Source organism: Felis catus, chromosome A1 (genome assembly GCF_018350175.1).
Source record: "Felis catus isolate Fca126 chromosome A1, F.catus_Fca126_mat1.0, whole genome shotgun sequence".
NCBI classification, from domain to species: Eukaryota; Metazoa; Chordata; class Mammalia; order Carnivora; family Felidae; genus Felis; species Felis catus.
The window spans coordinates 22,943,542-22,960,201 of NC_058368.1; the positions used below are offsets into that span (position 1 = coordinate 22,943,542).

Here is a 16,660-nt window from a genome sequence, read left to right on the forward strand (position 1 = left end):
AGTTAAATTATAACTTACTGTGAAAAATTGAGGGGTCAGTTCTCTGAAGCAAATATTTTCATTTTTCAATAATCCAATGTCATCAGAGCCAACTTAAAAGATTTGAGTTCATAACAATTGTTTTTTTTTTTAAAAAAAGAAGCCTACTTTCTTATCTTCATTTTGCTCTGATACACTTATTTTTTTACCAATCTACTGACTCAAGTATTTTGTAACCTCATGAAATTCATATCTCTCAGTGCCATAATTGCCTCCTTTGTAAAATGGAAATAATAATACATATCTCACTTGGTAAGAATTAAGTGAGAGTATACATCTAAAGCCCTTAGAATAATGCCTGGCATATAATTAGTACCTGATGAGTGATGGCTATGATTATCATTAGAATACTTTTTCCCTTAAAAATATGTATCTCTTTCTAAATATGTAAGTGTTGTAGGTAAAACTTGATTACATTAGATTGCAAACAAAAGAAATACCAAATTAGCTGATATTCTATTACACAACTGGAACAATTTGCTTACTCTCAATCGAAGGTTACAACAGAGCTGAAAAGTTTATGATGAAATTTTACATTGTTTTGAAATCTCAGTTACATATAAACTTTAGGAAAAGAATTGTTCTGGATTATCAAATTTTAATAATAAAAACATATTATCTAACTCAACTTTTCCTTAATTTCAGCTACATGGAAAACAAATATTTTTTATTTAAGTTCTGTTTTAATTACAGTATAGTTAACATACAGTGGTATATTAGTTTCAGGTGTACAATACAGGGATTCAACAATTCCATATATCACCCAATGCTCATCAGGACAAGTACACTCCTTAATCCCCATCACCTTTTTAACCCATCCCCTCACCTCCCTTCTGGTAACGATCAGTTTGTTCTTTATAGTTAAGAGTCTATTTCTTCATGTGTCTTTTCTTTTCTTTGCTGTTTGTTTTGTTTCTTAACTTCCACAATATGCAGCAATGTGTTGCATTTCTATACAAATAATCTTAAAATTTACAACTATACACCCACTAGAATGGTTAAATTAAAAAGACTGACGATATGGTTGAGACGACAAATGGTTGGTAAGGATGTAGAGCAAGGAATACTCAAATACTGCTGGTGATCATGTAAAACGGTACAACCATTTTGAAAAACAAGTTTGGCAAGTTCTTATAAAGTTAAGTATATACTTTCCATAACACTTAGCAATACCACTCCTAGGTATTTATACCCAAGAGAAATGGAAACTTTGTACATAAATGTTAATAACAGCTTCAATTATAAAAACCAAAAACTAGAAAATGTCCCAATATCCAAAAACTGGTGAACAGATAAACTGTGGTACAGCCATACAATGGAATTTTATTCAACAATAAAAAGGAAAAGTACTGGGGCACCCGGGTGGCTCAGTCAGTTAAGCATCCGACTTTGGCTCAGGTCAAGATTTCACAGTTCGTAGGTTTGAGCCCTGCGTTGGGCTCTGTGCTGACAGCTCAGAGCCTGGAGCATGTTTCAGTTTCTGTGTTTCCCTCTCTCTCTGTCCCTCCTCCATGCATGCTCTGTCTCTCAATCTCTCTCTCGAAAATAAATAAAACATAAAAAAATGTTTTTAATAAATAAGGAAAAGTACTAATAAACACAACATAAACCTCAAAATTATCACATGAAAAAAAGAAGCTAGAGAAAAAAGGGTAAATCCTATATACTGTTCTTGCTTTCCTACAAAACTCTAGAAAAGGCAAAATTAATTTTTAATGGCAAAAAGTACATCAGTGGCTGCCTTGGGACAGGAGTGGAGGTATTGTTAGACAACAAAGGAAAGGAGAAAACTTTCTGGACCAAAAATTTCTATACTTTAATTGATGGTGGTAATTACATGGTTGAGTGCATTTATCAAGATTTATTGGGGCGCCTGGGTGGCTCAGTCAGTTAAGCATCCAACTTTGGCTCAGGTCAGGATCTCACAGTCCGTGGGTTTATGCCCCGTGTCAGGCTCTGTGTTGTCAGCTCAGAGCCTGGAGCCTGCTTCAGATTCTGTGTCTCCCTCCCTCTCTCTCTGCCCTTTCCCCCACTTGTGCTCACTCTCTCTCTCTCTCTCTCTCTCAAAATAATAAGTAAACATTTAAAAATTTAAAAAAAAAACTTAGGAGACAGAGTCAACATGGCAGAGAAGCAGGGGGACGTGAAGGTCCCCCGCCCCTCAAACACAGGAGTATTGAGGCCAGAAGATTTGGAATTCCAGGAATCTAGGCTACAGAGTGACAGAAACATCTCCAGGGGCCAACAGATACAACTTGGCAAGCTATAAGTGGGTGATTATGAAATGGGAGAGATAAAACAGGAGGCATAGGCACAGAAAAGAAGGATCTCCTTCTGTGGAGAGACAAAAGGAAGAGACAGAGAGGCTGTGGAAGCATAGGATTATGTTTGGACAAGAGAAAAACCTCTCTGGACCATAGTCCAGGGAATGGAAAAAACAGAAAGAACCAATGTCTAACTTGCAAACAGCCTTAGAAGTGACAATCCAGGGTTATAGGACTTTCTCCAGACTGGGGCCTGCTGCCTTGTACATGCACCTGGTGGAGAAGGGGAGCCACCCCAGGCTCAGTAGCAAGCTCAGAGGCACAAAGACAGCAGTCCCCTCCCTTGGGTGTTGTGGGAAGAAGTATATAGCCACTCCAACGACAAAAGACCTGCCAGCCAGAGGCCCTTTGTTGGCAGGGTAGAGTGGCACTACCCTGGAATGGGGGCGGGCAGAGTGGGATCCTTTAGGACATTGGGGTTTGAATCCCAGTCAAGTGCCTGGAAGGCACAGAAGACTGTGGAGCAAGACAAAACACCTGCTCATGCCCAGGCAGCACTGTGAGGACAGCCTGAAGAGAGTGGTATGGGATAGCCCATCCAGGGAGTAGAGACTGGGGTGTCACCATTTTTATCCCCATCACCAATAAGGTCGCGCTTCAGGGAACAAAACAGTAGGCCCAGAGTGGAGGCAGGACCCACCTACACCAAACCACGCCCCTCCCCCTTTGTACCTGGTAACTGCTATCTACCTGAGCAAGACTGACACTGACCGAATCAGACAGCCCCTCCTCCAGACCAGCACAGCCACTGGTTTCAAGGAACCATCAGATATTGGTCCAGCAGTTTTGCATTTTCTGATTGGATTCATGGTCAATTTCTTCTTTCTTTTCTTCCTCTTATTTCTTCCCTTTTCTATTCTGGTTATTGGTTTAAACAGACGTTTTTAATCTAGTCTTTTCATATCTCTTCTGTGTCTCTTTTTTCCTTATTTTCCCCTTTCTCTCTCGAGAGTAAGCCATACAGTTTCTCTGATTTTCTGCCTGGTCATTTTTTTTTTTTCTTTTTACCCCACCCTTGTCATTTCTCTCTTTGTATGGTATAAGGCTTCTTCTACCACCATGCCTTTTAAAATTTTTTCCAGGGTTATTTCAATGAACAAATCAAAGTATACCTGGTGGAAGGTCCAAGCCACCACTACAAGTAGGGAAATAGAGCAACCAGAGTCACAATAACAGAGAGCACACAACACACTCCAAAAACACATCCTGAATGACCAGGCCCTGGACAGTGTATGACCCCTTTTTAATATAGTAGTGCTTGTAGGTGAAGGGCACTTAACAAGCTATTAAAACACTTAAAGGGCAGAAAACTAGCTAAAATGATGAAATGGAAGAATTCCCTCAAAAGAAATTTCAGGAAGAAATGACAGAGAATTTCTCAAAACAGATATAAACAATATATCTGATAAAGAATTTGGAATAATAGTCATAAGATTAATAGCTGGGCTTGAAAAAGGCAGTAAGACCGCAGAGGATCTATTGCTGCAGAGATCAAGGAACTAAGAAATAGTCACAACTGGGGCGCCTGGGTGGCGCAGTCGGTTAAGCGTCCGACTTCAGCCAGGTCACGATATCACAGTCCGTGAGTTCGAGCCCCGCGTCAGGCTCTGGGCTGATGGCTCAGAGCCTGGAGCCTGTTTCCGATTCTGTGTCTCCCTCTCTCTCTGTCCCTCCCCCGTTCATGCTCTGTCTCTCTCTGTCCCCAAAATAAATAAACGGTGAAAAAAAAAAAAAAAAAAAAAAAGAAATAGTCACAACAAATTAAGAAATGGTATATATGAGGTGCACAATAAAGTAGATGCAGTGACAGCAAGGACAGAGGAAGCAGAGGGGAGAATAAGTGAAATAGAAGATAAAATTATGGAAAGTGATGAAGCCGAGAAAAAGATAAGAAAATACAAGACTATGAGGGGAGAATTAGAAAACTAAGTGCTTCAATGAAATGTACTAATATCCATATCATAGGAGTTCCAGAAGAAGAGAAAGAGAAAGGGGCAGGTTTACTTGAACAAATTGTAACTGAGAACTTCCCTAATCTGAGGAAGGAAGCAGACATCCAAAACCAGGAGGCACAGAAAACTCCCTTCAGATTCAACAAGAATAGGTCTTCACCATGGCATATCAGAGTGAAACTGGCAAAATACAAAGATAAAGAGAGAATTCTGAAAGCAGCTAGGGACAAACAGGCCTTAACCTACAAGGGTAGACATATTAGGGTAGTAGCAGACCTGTCCACTGAAACCTGACATGCAAGATGGGAGGGGCAGGAAATATTCAATGTGATAAATAGGAAAAATATTCAGCCAAGAATCATTTATCTGGCAAGGCGGTCATTCAGAATAGAAGGAGAGATAAAGGCTTTCCCAGACAAACAAAAACTGAAGGAGTTCATGACCACTAAACCAGCCGTGCAAGACATGCTAAGGGGGACTATGTGAGTGGAATGCTGTAAAGACTACAAAGGACCAGAGCTATCACTACAAGCATAAAACCTACAGATAGCACAATGACATTAAATTTGCATCTTTCAATAATAACTCTAACTGTAAATGGACTAAATGCCCCAATCAAAAGACAGAGGTATCAGAATGGGTAAAAAACTAAGATGCATCTATATGCTATCTACAAGAGACTCACTTTAGACATGAGGACACCTTCAGATTGAAAGTGAGGGGATGGAGAACCATCTATCATGCTACTGGAAGTCAAAAGAAAAGCTAGAGTAGCCATACTTATATCAGACAAACTAGGTTTTAAACTAAAGGCTGTAACAAGAGATGAAGAAGGGCATTATATCATAATTACAGGGACTATCTACCAAGAATAGCTAACAATTATAAATGTTTATGCCCCCAACTTGAGAGAACCCAAATACATAAATCAATCACAAACATAAGCAATCTTATTGATAAGAATACGGTATTTGCAAGGGACTTTAAAACTCCACTTATAACAATGGACAGATCATATAGGCAGAAACTCAATAAAGAAACAATGGGCTTGAATGATACACTGGACCAGATGGACTTGACAGATACATTCAGAACTTCTCATCCAAAAGCAGCAAAATACACATTCTTCTCAAGTGCACATGGAACATTCTCCAAGATAGATCACATACTGAGTCACAAAACAGCCCTCAATAAATGTAAAAGAATTGAGATCATACCATGCATATTTTCAGATCACAATGCTATGAATCTTGAAATCAACCACAAGAAAGAATTTGGAAAGCCTCCAAATGCATGGAGGTTAAAGAACATCCTACTAAAGAATGAACAAGTCAACCAGGCGATTAAAGAAGAAATTAAAAAACAAATGGAAGCAAATGAAAATGAAAACACAATAGTCCAAACCCTTTGTGATGCAGCAAAAACAGTCCTAAGAGGAAAATACATTGCAATCCAGGCCTATCTCAAAAACAAGAAAAATGCTGAATACAAAACCTAACCTCACACCTAAAAGAACTAGAAACATAGCAGCAAAGAAACCCCAAAATGAGCACAAGATAAATAATAAATATTAGAGCAGAACTAAACAATACAGAATTCTAAAAAAACTCATCAATGAATCTAAGAACTGATATTTTGAAAGAATAAACAATATTAATAAACCCCTAGCCAGACTTCTCAAAACCTGAGAGAACCCCAATAGATAAAACCACGAATGAAAGAGCAGAAATCACAACCAACATCACAGAAATACAGTTAGGAGACAATACTGTGAAAAATTATATGCCAATAAACTGGACACCCTGGAAGAAATGGATAAATTCCTAGACACCCACACACTACCAAAAGTCAAACAGAAAGAAATAGAAAATTTGAACAGACCCATAACCAGCAAAGAAATTGAATCAGTTATCAAAAATCTCCAAACAAGTAAGAGTCCTGGACCAGATGGCTTCCCAGGAGATTTCTACCAGACATTTAAAGCCCAGTTAATACCTATTCTTCTCAAGCTGTTCCATAAAATAGAAACAGAAGTAAAGCTTCCAGACTCATTCTATGAAGCCAGCATTACCTTGATTCCCAAATCAGAGACCCCACTAAAAAGGAGAATTACAGGCTGAGCCTGGATACAAAAATTCTTAACAAGATACCAGCAAATCAAATTCAACAGTATATTATAAGAATTATTCTCCATGATCCAGTGGGATTCATTCCTGAGCTGCAGGGCTGGTTCAATATTCACAAATCAACCAATGTGATACATCACATTAATAGAAAAAAAGGATAAAAGCCATATGATCCTGTCAACAGATGCAGAAAAAACATCTTAATAAATACAGCATCCTTTCTTAATAAAAACCCTCAAGAAAGTTGGGATAGAAGGAACATAACATCATAAAAGCTCTATATGAAAAGCCCACAGCTAATATCATCCTCAATGGAGAAAAATTGAGAGCTTTCCCCCCTGAGATCAGGAACACTACAGGGATGTCCACTCTCACCACTGTTGTTTAACACAGTATTGGAAGTCCTAGCCTCAACAATCAGAAAACAAAATGAAACAGAAGGCATCCAAATTTGCAAAGAAGTAAAACTTTCACTATTTGCAGATGACATGATACTATACATGGAAAACCTGAAAGACTCCACCAAAAAACTGGTGGAATGGAAACATGAATCTATTAGCAAAGTCGCAGGATACAAAAATCAATGTACAGAAATCAGTTGCATTTCTATGCACCAATAATGAAGCAACAGGATTAAAAAAAAAAAAAAACAAGAAATTGATCCCATTTACAACTGCACCAAGCACCATAAAATACCTAGGAATAAACCTAACTAAAAATGTAAAAGATCTACATGCTTAAAACTATAGAAAACTTATGAAAGAAATTGAAAAAGACACAAAGAAATGAAAAACATTCCAGGCTCATGGATTGGAAGAACAAATATTGTTAAAATGTCAATACTACCCAAAGCAATCTATTCATTCATCGCAATCCCAATCAAAATTGCACCAACATTCTTCTCAGAGCTAGAACAAACAATCCTAAAATTTGTATGGAACCACAAAAGACCCCGAACAGCCAAAGTAATGTTGAAAAAGAAAAACAAAGTGGAAGGCATAACAATCCCGGACTTTAGCCTCTACTACAAAGCTGTACTCATCAAGACAGTACGGTATCGGTACAAACACAGACACACAGACCAAGGGAATAGAGAACCCAGAATTGGACCACAAATGTATGGCCAACTAATTTTTGACAAAGAAAGAATATCCAATGGAAAAAAGACCGTCTCTTTAGCAATTGGTGCTGGGAGAACTGGACAGCAACATGTAAAAGAATGAAACTGGACTACTTCCTTACACTATACACAAAAATAAACTCAAAATGGATGCAGGACCTGAATGTGAGACAAGAAACCATCAAAACCCTAGAGGAGAAAACAGACAACAACCTCTCTGACCTCAGCTGCAATAACTTTTTACTCAACAGTTCTCCAAAAGCAAGGGAAATAAAAGCAAAAATGAACTACTGGGACCTCATCAAGATAAAAAGCTTCTGAGCTTTTTATTTAGTCAGTAAGAAAATTTAGTCAGCAAGAAAGTGCTAAATTTATATAAAGCAGGAAAGAGAAAAATTAGGAATACTGAGAAACCATTAAAATATTAAAACTTTAATTACACATTATAGTTTAAATTAAAATCTACAATCAACACTTGAAGAGGCTACCTATTAGTAGCATTTAGTTCACTTGAACCACCCAAATGATAACCCCCAATTGATGACTTCAACTTGCTGCTTTAAAATGCACTAACTTACAAAAGAGCTCCACCAAGTGGTAAAAGAAATCATCTTGGACGCATTAGAAAATTACTATTCATGCTGTCACAACTTAACTAACATGAATTTAAATTCAATTTTAAAACTTAAAAATACTATTATCTCTAATTTTCACTTTTTAAAATATTAGCCACAACCAAGATGAAAATAAGCCTGAAAAACTTAACAGAAGACCATGGGGAAGGAAAAAAAAAAAAAGGTAGAGAGGGAGACAGCCAAACCATAAGAGACGCTTAAAAACTGAGAATAAACTGAGGGTTGATGGGGGGTGGGAGGGAGGGGTGGGTGATGGGCACTGAGGAGGGCACCTGTTGGGGATAAGCACTGGGTGTTGTATGGAAACCAATTTGACAATAAATTTCATATTTAAAAAAACTAAAAAAAAAAAGCCATAAAAAACATGCTTTTTAACTCTGGGTCAAAAGGACAGACACATCCTTACACTTGATTCACAGGACTGAAATGAGTGACTAGCAACAAGGTTACAAATTAAATGTATTACAGGAATATATTAGAGGAATAGAGGGGGTAAGAGCTGTCTTTTATCTTCTACTCTTGGATTTCTTCCTCACCAAGACTGTATGTAGGAACCAAAGGGATAACAGACTAATATGCTAGAAAATCCCACCTCCCTCACTTGTGTAATACTGGCTGACAGCAGTCAGCATTAAGGACAATTCTTCAATGTGCTCAGAAGAAGCAGAAATTAAGAGTGACACAGCCAAGAAGATGAATATAAAAGCTAACCTTACTTGCACTCAATCACATTTTTGATACAACACACGGCTGAATCAAGCCATCCAGTTACACAATGCCCTTGTGAGAGAGAATTGACTCTACTCCAAGAAAAGTAAGTACCTAGCAAGTTCAGATTTACCTGGCCCACTGCCCAAGAGATGGGGCTCCCTCCATTAAGAACTTCCACAGAACTCAGTGGATAGCACTACCCAAGCACTTAATAGAACTGTGATTTACTTGTTTTTATTTGTCTGTATTTCAACTAGTCCATAAGCATTTGGAAGGCAAAAGAGTTATACCTAATTAATTACTGTACCACCCAAGAGCCTAATACAGTATTCACAATAACTTGGTATTAAATGTGTATTAAAAAAAAAAAAAGCAGTAGTAATAGCCATACCCCATATAGGATAGAATAGCTTTTTTGTCTTTATCTTTTTTTTCCCTTAGTATGCTCAGAAAAACAAGCAACACTTCAATCACCAGTACAAAATGTAAGGTACAATGATTGGTTCTACTATAGTTTCTACAACTCTCATTCACACTGATAACAACTAGTGAGTATGAACAAGAGTAACTCACAGGGACACAAGAGTGGCTCTGTTGGTTAAGCATCTGACTCTTGGTTTCAGATCAGGTAATGATCTCACTGTCAGTTCGAGCCCCATGTCGGGCTCTGAACTGACAGCATGGAGCCTGCTTGGGATTTCTCTCTCCCTCTCTCTCTCTGCTCCTCCCCAGCTTGCTCTCTCAAAAAATAAAATAAATTAAACATTTAAAAAAAGTAACTTACACAAAGAAATGATATTACAGGCCTCATTTTCTAAATAGGTGACACACAACTGACCTGGAACTTAGTTTCTGGTCCAGCTCTCTGCTTAGTTTATTGAGTCAAAGGCCCAAAGATGATCTACCCCAGAAGATATAATCATATAGAAGAAAAAGCTGCGACCAAGCTCAACCAACCATTAATTAATTGGCTTTTCTGTAAAAGATCTATGAAACTGTTATCTACTACTCTTAGAAACAAGGTTGAAAAACATTGAAGAGACAGATCAATTCCTACAACTCAGATTCAATTATATGGATAAAAGGTATCTTCGAAAGTTTGAATGCCAACTCCTTCTACCAATATAGCATATACTACTTGAAAAAAGAAAAACTTCAATAATGAATAAATGAGCTGGCATTAGAATAAAAATCCCAGGTAGGAAAGGAACTGAAAGAGATCAGTAATTGTCAAAACATTCTGTGGTCTGGGAGTTTCTAGGGTTCCAAGTCGTAAAATGACAATCTTTGGCAAATTTTCCTATATTTAAAAAAACTTTAAGAAAATCCATATGTTCACTTCCCATAAAGCTTCAATTATTAAACAGCCATCTAGTTACACAATGTCCTTGTGAGGAGGGCACTTGTTAGAATGGGCATTTATCACTTCTGTTAGAATTCAATGCAGCATGGTAATACAATTTACCTTTATGTTGATAAAAAAAACAATGACTGCCAGCTTTTAGGTCTTGAATAACACTAGGAGAAATAGACTTAATAAACAAAGTTTGGAGACCTTCTGAAACAGAGGTAAGGTGAGGGGAAATTAATAATAAATATTTAGTAGTTTTGAGTGCAATATGATTCTGATTCAACTTACCTTAAAAAATAGTTTGTACCATGAGAAAATCAAGGTACATATAAAAGAGATAAATTAAGACACAAACAGGATTAGGAATGTTTGATAAAATAATTCACTTAAAATCTCCTAAATATCTAGGTCTCATACAAACTTGATTATCTGTTTATAGCTGAATATAAAACAGAGAGAAATAACTACCAATAACATCAATAATCATGTATATCAGGCTTCTAACATTACAATGCATACAATTTTTTAAAGTTTATTTATTTATTTTGAGAGAGAGAGAGAGCGAGCGAGCAAGCAGTGTGGGGGCATAAAGACAGGGGAGAGACAGAATCCCAAGCAGGCTCTGCACCGTCAGCACAGAGCCCAATGTGGGGCTCGAACTCACCTACCGTGAGATCATGACCTGAGCCAAAGTTGGCCACTTAACCGAATGAGCCACGCAGGTGCCCTTACAATGCATGTAAATAAGGAAAAATATTAATTCACTGGCAGATCATTTATTTCAAAGCAACATCTGCTGTTAATCTAGCATACTTGGAAGCCCATGACAATCTCTACAGTCATTTTAATCCTATGGAAGAGTTTGATGTATTCTTCTGATATCTACTTCTAACAGGGGGGATAAAAATTCAGATTTGGCTCTATGTTTGTGCAGAATAAGGGGGCAGATTTTTTAAAAAGGAAATACATTGGGGCGCCTGGGTGGCTCAGTCAGTTGGGCATCCAAATTTGGCTCAAATCATGATCTCACTGCTCATGAGTTCGAGCCCCGTGTCGGGCTCTGTGCTGACAGCTCAGAGCCCGCAGCCTGCTTCAGATTAGGTCTCCATCTCTCTGCCCCTCTGCTGCTCGCTCTCTCTCTCAAGTATAAAAAAAATTAATTAATTAATTAATTAATTAAAAGAAAATACATTATGGCTGGTTTTCAATAATCTGTATCCCAAAAGGTACTAGAAAGAATTTTTTTTAAAAAATTAACAAAACTATAAATAAGATCAAGAAAAAAAAAATCCAAAATATATGGATAAAGAACTGAAGCATTTTTGGGAAGGGTAATTTGGGGACATTATTCTCTTATTCATTAAATTAATTCAATAGTTATTTATTAAAAGCCTACTAAGCACCAAGTACTATTTTAACTGCTCAGAATACATCACTAACAAAATAAACATTCTTGTGTCCTGGAGCTGACATTTTAAAGGGAGGGGAAAGACAATAAACAAGAATCAGTTTAAATAAGTACACTATACACTATATTATAAAAAGAACAGAGTAAAGTGAATAGAGAATTTGAGAAAAAAAGTGAGATTAAACACTATTAAACAGGGTGGTAGGTCTCACTGGAAGAGTGAAATCTGGGCAAAGACTGTCATTCTATGAACAAAGACATCATCTATTAAAATATCTATTAAATTTTGACCCAATGATTCCACCTCTAGCAATCTACACTACAGAAATCATGTTACTTGTGCATTAAATGTGGATAGAAGGATATTCATTGCATACAACATTTATAGTATCAAATATTCAAAAATAAACTATATGTTTACCAAGAGGGGAACACGTAAATAAATTATATGTCCATACAATAGAAAATACATTTACTAAAAATATCAAGCTAACCCCAAAGGGCGAGATACTCTTCAAGACACATGGCTACGTGAAAAAAGCAAGGTGCAGAACAATGCAAAAGCAAGGTGCAGAACATTGCAAAAGCTAGAAACTTTTATTAGTCGCTTTTGGAGGGAAAATGTAGGTGGCTGAGGGATAGGAATGACAGCAACTTTTCACTATTTACATTTTTATTTCTCTTGAATCTTGAACCATGTGAGTCTAATGCCTACTCCAATAATAATAAAAAGTAATTGGGGCGCCTGGGTGGCGCAGTCGGTTAAGCGTCTGACTTCAGCCAGGTCACGATCTCGCGATCCATGAGTTCGAGCCCCGCGTCAGGCTCTGGGCTGATGGCTCAGAGCCTGGAGCCTGTTTCCGATTCTGTGTCTCCCTCTCTCTCTGCCCCTCCCCCGTTCATGCTCTGTCTCTCTCTGTCCCAAAAATAAATAAACGTTGAAAAAAAATTTTTTTAAATAATAAAAAGTAATGAATTTTTAAAAAGTGTAAATAAATAATAAAACCTCAATTAGGTAAAATAAAAATCCTTGTGTGTGTGTGGTAAGGTTAAAGGAGGAAGGATTGGAGGTACAAAGTGAATAAAAAAATCTATCAATGGTTCTTTCTACAAAGGTAGGAATAGAAAGAAGTCAATATATATATATATATATATATATATATATATATATACACATATATATATATATTCACTTTTTACTCTATTACTATAAAACCTGATCTCTTAAAAACAAGTACATTTGAACTTTGAGTATATGATTTTTTCTTTGAAATTTTGAAAGCCAAATATAATGATGATAAAAAATAACAGGAGAGATGTTAGTATCTGAAAAACTGCATGCTATAATGCCTTGGAAGTTGATATCCAAAATAGTAAATAATCAGTTACAAGATTCATGGTGACCACAAAATTAAATAAATCAGTTCTCAGAAGAAGCCAAGCTGATCTTTATTCACAGATGAGGATAAAACTCCTTGCATAGGCCCAGAAGAAAATACACTGCAGTAAATAATACTGCCTAACACTGAAAACTTTAATGAAGGAAAAGCAATTTTAAAAGGAGGCAGCCCAATTATACATTATTATAATAATTTCACTGTATGTAATTATATATTAGACATATCTGAGTATTTCATGATGAAAGTTCATAATGAACTTTAATAATGTTATCTGCTATACATATTAAGTATAAAACATTAAATGGTGGAAAAAATAGGAAAGAAACAGTTAAGGAAAGAGAATAGAAAAGTGGGGGGAAAAAAATCAAACCAAAAATGGTTTTTTAAGGAGATCACCAAAATAGAGAAACTTTTAGTTAGACTCACCAAGACAAAAGGCTTAAGTTAGCTAAAATTAGGAATGAAATAAGGACATTAAGACCAACCTTATAGAAATAAAAAGAATTGTAACATGAATGCTATAAATAACCACATGCCAACAAATTAGATAACATAGATGAAATGGACAAATTCCTTGAAAAGGACAAACTACCAAAACTGACTCAAAAATAAACAATCTGAATAGACCTACAGTAAAAGATAGAATAGTAATTTTAGAACTTCCCATAGGGAAAATTCCAGGCCCAGATAGCTTCACCGATGAATTCCAAACATTTTAAAAGGAATTAATATCAACTCATCAAATTCCCATAAAAATCTCTTAAGAGGGAAGATTCCCCAACTTATTCTGTGAGAAACCACTATTACCCTGATACTAAAATCAAACAAAGATATTACAAGGAAAGACAACAGAGAGAAAATCTATGAGTATAAGCCAAAAATCCTCAAGAAAATACTAGCAAACCAAATTCACAAACATATACAAAAGATTATACACAATGACCAAGTAAGACTTATCCTAGAAATGCAATGCTGGCTTACGATCTGAAAATCAATTAATGTAATACCAATAAAAGAAAAAAATCACATATCATATATCAATAGACACAGAAAAATCATTTGGCAAATCCAAAATCATCTGATAAAACACTAAATGCAAGAGGAAGAAAAGGGAACTTCCTCAACCTGATGAAAGGCATCAAAAAGATCAGGAAAGACAACAATGCCCCTCTTGCTATTCTATTCACCAATGTACTGGATGTTCTAGTCAGGGCAATTAGGGAAGAAAAACAAATAAAAACGTATCAAGAAAAGAAAGAAGTCAAACTATCTGTATCTGCAGACAATGTGATCCTGTATAAATAAAATCCTAAGGAATTTACTAAGACACTATTTGAACTAATAAATTTAGCAAGTTTGCAGGGGACAAAATAAACACACAAAAATCAACTGTATTTCTATACACCAGCAATGAATAAACTGAAAACGAAATTAAGAAAACAATTCTATGTATAATATCATGAACAAGAATAAAATACTTAGGAATAATTTTTAAGGTAAGACTTGTACTCTAAAACCCAAAAATATCACTGAAAGTCAACAACATCTAGATAAATGCAAAGAGACATTTCATGCTCACAAATCTGAAGACTTAATATTGTTAAGATGGCAATACTCCCCAAATTGATCTACTGATCTGCCATAATCCCTATTGAAATACCAACTGTCTTTCTAATAGAAATTGACAAATTCATTGTAAAATCCATATGGAGAGAGGATTCTGAGAAGATGGCAGAGTAAGAAGCAGAAATCTCTCTCTCTACCTAGATAACAATTATACTGAAGGAATGTCTTTGATGTATCTATTTTGTAACTCTGGAGTCTATTAAAGGCTTTCGATTTCCAGGGAAAGGCACAGACCACAAATTATGGCTAATTTCTCTTGATTTCAGCTCTTAAAACAGTAGCAGCTACTCTTGCCAACCCTCAGCTACCCTGCAGGCAGCTGTGCACATGTTCCTGGAATAGCTTACACACAGTCCACAGGAGTCAGAGTGAGCAAAAAGGACTCTTTCAAATTTCAGAGATATATGTTCTAATCACTGACTGCTGCTACTCATCACAGAAATGCAAAGAAGTGGGGGCTACTGTTGTGCCTCCTCCTTTGGTTGAAGTGACTTCGAGGGGATTTAAAGGATCTGTGCCTTTTTCTTTTTCCACTTTTGGGAGTGAGACATCAATAACTAGATAACTGTAAAGCAATCACATATACAAAGAAAATAAAAAAGACAGTGCATGTTCAGAGAAGTCACAGGCTCAGAAAAGACCTGAGAAGACCTTAATCTTATACCCCACACTGATTTTTGGCAGAAACATGCACTACAACAACCAAAAAAGAAAACAAAATGAAAAATAAAACCCAAAAAACAGCAAGCCCTAGGAAAAAAAGGAGAATCTGATTTTCAGACTTACCACATTACTGGATTCAAATGTCCAGTTTTCCACAAAAAAGAATCACAAAACATATAAAGAAACAGGAAAGTATGACTCACTCAAAGGGAAAAAAAAAGACCAACAGAAACTGTTGTTGAAAAAGAACTGATGGCAGATATACTAGATGAAGAATTTAAAACAATGATCCTAAAGATGCTCAAAGAACAAAAGGAAGACATGAACAAAGTCAAGAAAATGACAAACAAAATGGAAATATCAAGAGAAAGAAAATCTAAAAAGAAATAAAAAAAAATTCTGGAGCTGGAAAGTATATAACTAAAATGAAAAATTCACCTAGAGAGATTCAAAGGTAGAAGAAAAAAAACAACAAACATGAAGATAGGATAATGGAAAGTATAGAGTCTGGGAAACAGAAAACAAATTGAAGAAAAGGAAACAAAGACTAAGGGACCTACAGGACACCATCATATGATTTCCCCAAGGAAAAGAGAGAGAAAAGGGCAGAGAGAATATTTAAAGAAATAATGGCCAAAAACTTCCAAAATGTGTTAAAAGATGAATATAAACATCCAAGAAACTCAACAAACTCCAAGTATGATGAACTGAAAGACACTCCTACCAGGACATACTATAATCAAGATGTCAAAAGTTCAAGTCAAAGGCAGAATTTATAAAGCAGCAAGAAAGAAGCAACTCATCATGTACAAAGAAGCTTCAGTGATTATCAACAGATTTCTCATTAGAAATTCTGAAGGCCAGAGGTAGTACGCTGATATATTAAAAATGCTCAAAGGAAAAAACTGTCAGCCAAGACTGCTATATCCAACAAAACTATCCTTCAAAAATCAAAGAGAAAGTAAGACATTCCGGGATAAACAGAAGTTGAGGGAGTTCATTACCACTAAACATGCCCTGTGAACAATGCTAATGGGAGTCTTGAAGATTGAAATGAAAAGAGTAACTCAAAACCATAAAAATAAAAATTTCAATAAAAGTAAACACATAGACAACTAGAAAAGTTACTATTATTGTAAGAATGGTGTATAACTCCACTTTTTGTTTTCTACATAAGACTAATGAATTAAACTATTAGTTATGTTTTGAACTCACAGTGTATGAAGATGTAATTTTGTGACATCAACAACTAAAAGAGTTGGATATAGAGCTGTTGAAGGGGTACAGTTTTTACGTCACTGAAGT

General features: G+C 36.1%; 1 protein-coding gene across 8 annotated transcripts in view; it reads right to left on the reverse strand.

The window, feature by feature from the left end:
* RB1 (RB transcriptional corepressor 1) overlaps positions 1–16,660 on the reverse strand; it is a 181,641-nt gene that overhangs the window by 139,870 nt on the left and 25,111 nt on the right. The window lies entirely within an intron of this gene.